Consider the following 8893-nt stretch of genomic DNA (forward strand, 5'->3'; position numbering starts at 1 on the left):
TTGAGGCAGGAGAATTGCCTGAATCCAGGAGGCGGAGGTTGCGGTGAGCCGAGATCATGCCATTGCACTCCAGCCTGGGTAACAAGAGTGAAACTCCGTCTAAAAAAAAAAAAAACAAACAAACAAAAGTAGCCGGGTGTGGTGGCACATGCCTGTAATCCCAGCTACTCAGACAGCTGAGGCAGGAGAATCACTTGAACGTGGGAGGCAGAGGTCGCGGTGAGCAGAGATCACATCATTACACTCCAGCATGGGCAGCAAGAGTGACACTCCATCAGAAAGAAGAAAGGAAGAAAGAGAGAGAGAGATGGAGCGAGGGAGGGAAAGGGAGGAAAGGAAGAAAGGGAGAAGGAAAGAAAAGGCTTAGTTCATAAGCAGCAGAACTGACAGCTGTTCGCCAGGAAGAAGGATAGGACTACTTCCTCACCCCTCTGTCAGAAGGTCAGAGCTGCAATGGACCTTAAAGACAGTCCCTCATGATCCCCTCGCCAGAGGGGCCACATGATACAGTGCAGAGTGCACCATAGTTCTGAGACAGGAGAGTCTGGCGTAAGCTGGAGTGGACAGTCACTTTCTGCAACTAACTCACCCTCCTTACAAGTCCCCTGCTGGAAAATGCCAAATCACCCCTTATAACCAACAAAGCCAAGCTTCGCAAGGACTGAATTACTTCAGAGGGTGGGGGGAGGGCAGAAAAATTGCCCGAAACACGTTGTAGCTCTCATTTCACTCTGTGTGTCAGGGTTCATTAGTTCCCTACCTGGCTTCTCTGGCCTGTGTTATAAACCTCTTGAGGACAGGGGCTAGCTCTGTAGAGATGTTGCCCAGGCTAGTCTCAAACTCCCAACCTCAGGTGATCCACCCGCCTTGGCCTCCCAAATTGCTGGGATTACAGGCTTGAGCCACCGCACCCAGCTGGAGAGCTTAGTAAATGTGAATTCTGCCCAGGCATGGTGGCTCACATCTGTAATCCCAGCACTTTGGAAGGCCAAGGCAGGCAGATCACAAAGTCAGGAGTTTGGGACCAGCCTGGCCAACAGAGTGAAACCCCATCTCTACTAAAAATACAAAAATTAGCCAGGCATGGTGGCGGGCACCTGTAGTCCCAGCTACTCAGGAGGCTGAAGCAGGAAAATCGCTTGAACCCAGGAGGCGGAGGTTGCAGTGAGCTAATATCACGCCATTGCACTCCAGCCCAGGCAACAGTGTGAGACTCTATCTCAAAAATAAATTAAGTAATTAATTAAAATAAATAAATAAATATGAACTCCTGGTCCCTGCTCCAGATCTACTGAATCAGACGCTCTAGGGTGGGACCTAGGATTTGCACCAAGTACCCCAGCTGATTTCAAAGTCCACTGCCCTGCTGGTTTCTCTGTTAAACTGTCACCTGTCCCCCTAAGGAAGCGGGCCAGGCCCTGATGTGGAACTAGGCAGGATTGCCACCTGTCCCGGTTTGAACTGAGGAATTTCCTGGGATGAGCCTCTCGGGGTGCTAAAAGCAGGACAGTGCAGGGCAAACCGGGATGACTGGTCACCCCTGTACCTCTCCAAACTCCCCACACCAGGGTAAGGAGCAGGGGTTCCCAAGCCCCCAGGCAAGAGAGTGTCCCCAGAGCACTCATACTTGGTGTTGGAATGCAGCACAAATGTACTCACAGTTGAATGTGGGCGTGAGTGATATTTTGAGATTTCACAACACTTCACATGAAAAAATAAAGTCAGACCACAGGGAACTGACTCAGGAGCACTGGAAATGGGTCCAGCTCCTCCAGCCTGTCCCCTGCCCAAAACCTTCAGTCTACACGGAAAGCAGCCCTCACTTACCCTGCGCTCACTGTTCTTTCAGCATCAGGGGTCACCCCTGGGGAGGAGGAAGTCATGAAAATCATGGGATGTCAGGACCAGAAACTCCCCTGGAGCTCACACCGTCATGGCACCTCATTTCTCAGAAGAGAAAACTAAAGTCCAGAAGGGCCCAATGATCGAGAGGCACCAGCCAGCCAGCCCAGAGATGAATGCACCTGCCCTGACCTCCACACCCCCACACAAGCCCTTCTGCTGGGCAGAAAATGACAAAAGCAGGAAAAACCCCAGAAATATTCATTGAGAAGGAGGCTAAATGCATAGAATGGTCAAAACAAAAGAGCCGTAGGGGATCATGGTGCCCTAATCTCCTGCGTGTTACAGACGAGGAAACCAAGGCATAGAGGTCAAATATCCTACCCAAGACTACATATAGGAAAGCCCTCTTACAGGTCATTTGGGTCCTGCTCCCAGTGGTTTTAGATGTGTATACCACCAACAGATCTTGGCCGGATGTGGTGGCTCATGCTTTTAATCCCAGCACTTTGGGAGGCTGAGGTGGTCAGATCATCCGAGGTCAGGAGTTCAAGGCCAGCCTGGTCAACGTGGTGAAACCCCATCTCTACTAATAATACAAAAATTAGCCGGGCATGGTGGCACAAGCCTGTCATCCCAGCTACTCCGGAGGCTGAGGCAGGGGAATAGCTTGAACCTGGGAGGGGAGGCTGCAGTGAGCCAAGATTATGCCACTGCACTCCAGCCTGGTGACAGAGTGAAACAACAAACAACAAACCAACAATCAAACCAACCAACCGGATCTGGAGGCATGCTGCATCTGCAATGAGAGATTTTCACGATCATGTCCAGAGAAAGGTAGGACTAGAGCACCAGGAGATGGGACTGGAGACGCTGATTCTCAGACCAAATCGGAAGCCTCCAGCCTGGGGGAGCTCTCAGAGAGGCGGTGTGGACACCAGGCCCAGTAGGGGTGACTTGAGAGGAGCCCGGAGCAGCTCACTGCAACTTCTGCCTCCCGGGTTCAAGCAATTCTCCTGTCTCAGCCTCCCGAGTAGTTGAAATTACAGGGAACCACCACCACACCTAGCTAATTTTTTTGTATTTTTAGTAGAGACGGGGTTTTACCATGTTGGTCAGGTTGGTCTCGAACTCCTGGCCTTAAGTGATCCACTTGCCTTGGCCTCCCAAAGTGCTGGGATTACAGGCGTGAGCCACCTCGCCTGGCCATGTTGCTACTTCTTGAATCACCTGCTCTTAAGGATCGAACTCCTTAGTTCAGGTGATCCATCCGCCTCAGCCTCCTAAAGTCTTGGGATTATAGGTGGGAGCCACCATGCCCAGGGGGTTTTTGTTTGTTTGTTTGTTTTCAGGGTCTTCCTTTGTCATCATTGCAGCCTCAACCACCCTGGCCCAAGTGACCCTCTCACCTCAGCCTCCCAAGACAAATCTTTTTTTTTTTTTTTTTGGTAGAGACCGACTCTTACCATGTTGACCAGGATGGTCTCAAACTCCTGGGCTCTAGTGATCCTCCTGCCTCAGCCTCCCAAAGTGCTGGGATTACAGGCAAAAGCCACTGTGCCCAGCCTGAGCTTGCTATTATAAAATTGGATTTTCAGCCTGGGAGCAGTTACTCACACCTGTAATCCCAGCACTTTGGGAGACAGAGGCCAGCAGATCATTTCCCACTGGTTACAAACCAATACTTTTGCAAAAGAAAATAAAAACGAATGGCTAGAAAGATAAGCATATTCGCCAGGAGTGGTGGCGCACCCCTGTAATCCCAGCATTTAGAGAGGCCAAGGCAGGCAGATGGCTTGAGCTCAGGAGTTCAAGACCAGCCTGGGAAACATGGTGAAACCCCATCTCTAAAAAAAAAAATACAAAAATTAGCCGGACATGATGGTGTGTACCTGTGGTCCCAGCTATTCAAGAGGCTGAGGTGGGTGGATCACTTGAGGCCAGGAGGTCAGGGCTGCAGTGAGCTGTGATTGCACCACTGCACTCCAGCCTGGGTGACACAGGGAGACCTTGACTCAAAAAAAGAAAAAGAAAACAAAGCACCTGCTTGGGTGGCCTGGCAGCGCCCACCTGCTCTCGGATTCTGTCAGGTGTCTCCTTGCGGGGAAGTAACAAACAGCTCCTGGACAGCCACTGTCAGGAACTCCTTTTGAAGAGCATTCCGGCTGAGCGCAGTGGCTCATGCCTGTAATCCCAGCACTTTGGGAGGCCAAGGTGGCTGAATCACCAGGTCAGGAGCTTGACACCAGCCTGGTCCACACGGTGAAACTCCGTTTCTACTAAAAATACAAAAAATTAGCTGGGCGTAATGGTAATCCTGCTACTCAGGAGGCTGATGCAGGGGAATCATTTAAACCCAGGAAGTGGAGGTTTCAGTGAGCCGAGATGGTGCCACTGCACTGCAGCCGACGTGACAGTGAGATACTCCGTCTAAAAAAAAAAAAAATGAAGAGCATTCCTCTAGAACCTCTAGATCCCACATCCTCCTGGCTTTCCCCCTCTCACACTTGCTATTCCTCCCGTTTCCTTTGCTGTATCCTCTTCCCAGCTCCCAGATGTTGGAGAGCCCCAGGGCTCAGCCCTTTGTTCCCTCTGTTCTTACTCCATGCTCTCCCGGCTGGTGTCAGGCAGTCTCTTGGCTGTCAATATCACCTACACATGCATGGCCACATGTGTACACAGAACTCTGTGTACAGAGTTTTGTCTCCACCCCTGCCCAGAAGATATGTTCAAGTCCTCACCCCCAGTACCTGCGAGTGGAATCTTATTTGGAACAGAGACTTTCAGATGTGATCAGATTTTATGACGAGGTCAGATGGGATTAGAGTGAGCCCTGCTCCAATGACTGGTGTCCTTTTAAGAGGAAACACAGAGACACAGACAAAGACAGCCACGTGGAGATGGGGCAGACATTGGAGTTATGCTGCTCTAAGCCAAGAAACACCAAGGATCCTGAGCACCAGAAGCTAGAAAGAGGCAAAGGAGGATTCTTCCCTAGAACCTTCAGAGGGAACATGGCCCTGCCAGCGCTGTCCTTTTGGGCTTCTAGCCTCCAGAACAACAAGTGGTTGTTGTTACAAGCCACTCAGTGTGTGATAATTAGTTCCAGCAGCCGTAGGAAACTAATACAAACCCCGATTTATAGCTCTAGCCTGGGCCAGGTGTGGTGGCTCACACCTGTAATCCCAGCACTTTGGGAGGCCGAGGTGAGCAGATCATTTGAGCAGCCTGGCCAACATGGCAAAACCCCGTCTCTACTAAAAATACAAAAATTAGCTGAGCATGGTGGTGAGCACCTGTCATCCCAGCTAGTCAGGAGACCGAGGCAGGAGAATTGTTTGAACCCGGGAGGTGGAGGGTGGAGGCTGGAGTGAGCCAAGATTGCACCAGCACACTCCAGCCTGGGCAACAGAGAGAGACCTCGTCTCAACAACAATAACAACAACCACAACAACAAATGCCTCTTGAAATTGTCAAGCCTTTTGACACCGAGGAAATCATCTTAGCTGTGATTGGTTTGGGAAAGAGAGAGGGATACACTCAGGCAGTTCCCAACACCCTGCTAAAACTTGCAGCAACACGTTTCTTCGGCATATATCCGGAGGCCCCAAATGCCATTTTCCCTGACAAATTGCTGCATATTGTTCCGTTCTTTGAATTTCAGTTCAGCTCACAAAGCACTTCCTGAAACCTTATCTCAGGTCAGACCCACTGTGGGGGTCAAGGGCTCAAGGATGAGTAAACAATATGTAGTCCTTGTCCTTTAGAATCTTCTTCCACTGAGGGATGATGATGTTGGTTATATTAATTACATGGCGATTTGGCCGGATGCAGTGGCTCATGCCCGTAATCCTAGCACTTTGGGAGGCCGAGGTGGGCTAATCACCTGAAGTCAGGTGATTAATACCACCTAGGCGACATGGTGAGACCCCGTCTCTACTAAAATACAAAAAATTAGCCAGGTGTAGTGGCATGTGCCTGTAGTCCCAGCTGCGTGGAAGGCTGAGGCAGAATTGCTTGAACCTGGGAGGCAGAGGTTGCAGTGAGTTGAGATCATGCCATTGCACTCCAGCCTGGGTGACAGAGTGAGACTCTGTGTTCCCCCAATGCCCCCTCAATACATATTTTATATTAAAAAATATATATGGGGATTTTATTCAGAGACAGACTACAGTAAGAGCTAAGGGTGGGGTGCACAATGTTTGGGCGTGTGTGTACAGGTTGCTAAATAAAATCATAGGAGGCCACTGGTTTACACTGAGCTCCTGCCCCAGGCCCAACAGACCAAAACAAAATGGAGTTATTCATGCTTAGGTTCCACACCACCAAGCCAAACTGCTTATCTGACGTTCCGAGAAATCAGGAGAAAGAACCATAACAACTGAATCATCAAAAAGGCCAGTTGGAGCCGGCATAGTAAGGAAGTGTCCTCTGCTTTAGCCGTTACAAGGAGGTCAAACTTCCCGTGCTCATCAATAGTGGGTGTACGCCTGTGAAGAGTCACCACATACCAGCCTGGGCAACATAGTGAGACCCCACCTCTAGTTTAAAAAAATATTTATATTTTTAAACACTTTACAAGGAAAGTACTCTGAGACAATCCATCTGGATTTTGTTCTCTGTTTCTGCTTTCCTCAGCTCTTTCTGTTCTTTAAAGTTAACCTCCTCTGCTCAGCTCCTTGGAACATTCTTTCTATTTTGTAGAATAAGGCATTGCATGATTCTAGATCTGCAAATAAAAGCCATTAGGTTTTTCCTCTTTTTTTTTTTCTTTTCTCTTGTGGAGAACGAGGTCTCACTATATTGCCGAAGCAGGTCTCGAGTGATCCTTCCACCTCTGCCTCCTAGCTTGGTGTGAGCCACCCTGTGTGGTCCAATTGGGATTTCTTTTTTTTTTTTTTTTTTTTTTTTTTTTTGAGACAGAGTCTCGATCTGTTGCTCAGGCTGGAGTGCAGTGGCACGATCTTGGCTCACTTCAAACTCTGCCTCCTGGGTTCAAAAGATCCTGCCATCTCAGCCTCCAGAGTACCTGGGACTACAGGTGCATGCCACCACACCCAGCTAATTTTTGTATTTTTAGTAGAGAGAATGTTTCACCCTGTTGACCAGGCTGGTCTCGAAATCCTGTCCTCAAGTGATCCACCCGTCTCAGTCTCCCAAAGTGCTGGAATTACAGGCGTGAACAACTGTGCTCAGCCCCAGTTGGGATCTTTAACTAACTAAACATGTTGTAATTTTTGTTTGTTTGTTCAAGAGAGAGTCTCACTCCATCACCCAGGCTGGAGTGCAGTGGTGCAATCCCGCTCACTGTAACCTCTGCCTCCCAGGTTCAAGCAGTTGTGCCTTAGCCTCCCTGGTGGACAGCTGAGATGCCTGGTCCACCTGGGGTCAACGCCTGCAAGCTGAAAGAACTTCAGATCTTATTTAAACCAATACAAAAGAAGGATCGGGGGCCCTGGAGCAGAGTTTCTCAACAGTGGCGCCTTTGATATTTGGGACCAGAGGACTCTGCTGTGGGAGGCTGTCCTGTATGTTGCAGGATGTTAAGGCAACTAGGGGGCTTTGGTTGTCACAACTAGAGGGGCTTTGACTGGCATCCGGTGGGCAGAAGGCACTTACTAGATGCCAGTAGAAGCCCCCCTAGTTGTGACGACCAAAACCGTGTCCAGACATTGACAAATGTTCCCCAGGAAGGATATGGCCCCAGATTGAGAACCACTGCCCTAGAGGACAAAGAAGGTAGAAAACCCAGGGAGCACCCCAGTTTGAATCAAACATTGGGGAACACGGGGGTGTGGCACAGAAGGGACCAGGGGAGAGGACTAGGTACCTGTGGCAGCCTGGAGACTGGTAGTCACCTGGTTCAGGGAGCTGGAATGCCCTGTGGTGACCCTGCCTGGGGGGGACGTCAAACCGACATGGCAGCCACCCCCCGCCACACCACCCACCCCAACTCAGCTAGAGGGCCTCTGCTCCTTTCTGGTGTCTATGTGCATTACTATGAAAAAGAAAAAGAAGTTGGTGAATCCACACCCCCACCAGGCACCTCTGTGAGTTATAATGGGTAATATTTATTGGGCGCTTACTCTGTGCCCAGCACCGTCCCAAGCCCTTTCCATGAATGCTCTCATTTAATCCTCATGACAACCCCATGCAGTTGGTACAAGTTGAATATCCCTTGTCCTAAATGCTTGGGACTGGAGGTGTTCTGTGTTTCTGATTTCAGATTTTGGAACAGTTGCATGTACATAATGAGCTATCTTGTCAATGGAACCCAAGTCTAAATATGAAATTCATCTCTGTTTCATATATAACTTTTACACATATAAGGAATGTGTATAAGGTAATTTTATACAATGATTTATTTATTTATTTATTTATTTATTTATTTATTTATTTATTTATTTTGAGACGGATTCCCACTCTATCACCGGGGCTAGAGTGCAGTGGCATGATCTTGGCTCACTACAACCTCTGCCTCCTGGGTTAAAATGATGCTCCGGTCTCAGTCTCCCAAGTAGCTGGGATTGCAGGCACCTGCCACCAAGACCGGCTGATTTTGGTATATTTAGTAGAGACGGGGTTTCACTATATTGCCCAGGCTGGTCTCGAATTCCTGACCTCAGGTGATCCAACTGCCTTGGCTTCCCAAAGTTATCTAAACTTCGCCCAGAGAATGGACAGAAGGAGTAAAAGTTGGTTACCTAGTTACAAAGGGTTTGGACAGTGTGACTGGTCTGCATATCATTGTTAATAGCCCTTAGTGGAAGAAATTGGTGAGGATGGAGGAGTCTTGTTAATTTAGTCTCAGAAGAGTTGGCTTCAGGCTGGGCTTGGTTGCTCATGCCTGTAATCCAAGCACTTTGGAAGGCTGAGCTGGGCAGATCACCTGGGGTCAGGAGTTTGAGACCAGCCTGGCCAACATGGCAAAACCCTGTCTTTATTAAAAATACAAAAATTAGCCAGGTGTGGTGGCGCATGCCTGTGATCCCAGCTACTTAGGAGGGTGGGGCCAGAGAATCACTTGAACCCAGAAAGCAGAGGTTGCAGT

The sequence above is a fragment of the Cebus imitator genome, unplaced genomic scaffold (assembly GCF_001604975.1).
Source record: "Cebus imitator isolate Cc_AM_T3 unplaced genomic scaffold, Cebus_imitator-1.0 Scaffold316, whole genome shotgun sequence".
Taxonomy (NCBI): Eukaryota; Metazoa; Chordata; class Mammalia; order Primates; family Cebidae; genus Cebus; species Cebus imitator.